This window comes from Aotus nancymaae, unplaced genomic scaffold, assembly GCF_030222135.1.
Source record: "Aotus nancymaae isolate 86718 unplaced genomic scaffold, 86718_ANA_hifiasm-v0.15.2.pri h1tg000033l, whole genome shotgun sequence".
NCBI lineage: Eukaryota > Metazoa > Chordata > Mammalia > Primates > Aotidae > Aotus > Aotus nancymaae.
This window is the reverse complement of record NW_026988447.1, coordinates 60252800-60254903: the sequence shown is the minus strand read 5'-3', so window position 1 is coordinate 60254903 and position 2104 is coordinate 60252800.

The following is a 2104-nucleotide window of genomic DNA, read 5'->3' as shown; positions in this document are numbered from 1 at the left end:
ATGTTCTGCAGTCACATTCTAGAGGTCTGAACAAGAACACAAAGAACAGGCATTTTGGTTCCTGTACAACTCTCAAAATAGAGTTCATTTTACCAGCCCTGGACCAGAGAGGAGTCCACCTCCCTGAAAGGTGAGCCTCAGGCCTAGCAACATTCACCACGAGCTGACCGAAGAGCCTTTGGGGCTTAAGTGAATATTGGTGGTAGCCTGGCAGTACTCCCCATGAACCTGTGGTATTGGTGGCCACAGGGTAAGGATCCTCTGCCCGTGGAAAGGAAAGAAAAGAGTGGGAAGGACTCTGTCTTGTGGTGTGAGGGCTAGCTCAACCACAGTAGATTAGAACACTGGGCAGATTTCTAAGGTTTTTTACTCCAGTCCTTGGCTCCCACATGGCATCTCTGGATCTACCTGGACCCTGGGCAAGCTCACCCCCTGAAGGGAAGGGCACAAACCTGGCTAGCTTTGCCCCTGCTGTTTCATGCTCTAGGGCCTTGAGTGAACATAGGAAGTAGCCAGGGAGTGTTTACAGTGGGCCTTGGGCAAGTTCCAGCACAGTCCCAGTGGTGGTGGCCATAGGGGTACTTGCGTCACCCCACCTACAGCTCCTGATGGCTCAACACAGAGAGATTCTATTTGGGAGAAAATAAGGGAAAAGAACAAAAGTCTCAGTCTGGTACTCAGAGAATTCTTTTAGATCTTATCCAAGACCATCGAGGTGGTATCTCTATGAGTCTGCTGGAACTACAGTGTTACTGGGCCCACTAATGCAGATCTGGCTTAGATCACAACACTCAAGACTTTTTAAATACCTGGAAATCTTTCCCAATATGGGCAAGTGCAAACAATCCCAGTCTGTGAAGACTACAATAAATATCTCATTTTCCAATGCCCAGACACAGAAAAACATCCCCAAGTATCAAGACTTTCCAACGAAACATGACCTCACCAAATGAACCAAATAAGGCACTAGGGAGCAATCCTGGAGAAACAGAGATATATGACCTTTCAAACAAAGAATTCAAAATAGCTGTCTTGAGGAAACTCAGAGAAATTCAAGATAACACAGAGAAGGAATTCAGAATTTGATCAGAAAAATTTAATGAAGAGATTGAAATAATTTAAAAGAAGCAGAAATTTTGGAGCTGAAAAATGCAAGTGGCATACTGGAGAATACATCAGAGTCTTTTAATTGCAGAATTTATCAAGCAAATGAAAGAATCAGAGAGCTTGAAGACAGGCTACTTGAAAATACACAGTCGGGGAGGCAAACAAAACAAATTAAAAAAATAATAATGTATACCTACAGGATCTAAAAATAGCCTTAAAAGGACAAAAATCTAAGAGTTATTGGCCTTAAAGAGGAGCTAGAGAAAGAGACAGGAATAGAGTATTTATTCAAAAGTATAATAATAGAGAACCTCCCAAACCTAAAGATACCAATATCCAAGTACAAGAAGATCATAGAACACCAAGCAGATTTACCAAAGAAGACTAATGCAAGGCATTTAGTAATCAAACTCTCAAAGGTCAAGGATAAAGAAATAATCCTAATAGACGCAAGAGAAATAAAGAAATAATATCAAATGAAGCTCCAATACTTCCAGCAGCAGACTTTTCCATGGAAATCTTACAGGCCAGCAGAAAGTGGTGTGACATGTTTAAAATGAAGAAAAAAATATTTTATCCTAGAATAGTATATATGGTGAAAATATCCTTCAAACATGAAGAATAAATAAAAACTTTCCCAGACAAACAAAAGTTGAGGAATTTCATGACCATCAAGCCTGTTCTACAAGAAATGCTAAAGGGAGTTTTTCAATCAGAAAGAAAAGGATGTTAATGAGCAACAGGAAATCAACTGAAGGTACAAAATTCCCTGTTAATAGTAAATGCACAGAAAAATACAGAATATTATAACACAGTAACTGTAGTGTATAAAGTACTTTTACCTTAAGTAGAAAGACTAAATGATGAGCCAAATAAAAATAATAACTACAACAACTTTTCAGGACGTACATAACATAAAAAGATTAAATAGAAAGAAGAAGAAGTTAAAACATGGAAGGATGAAGTTAAAGCATAGAGTTATTAGTTGTCTTTTAAT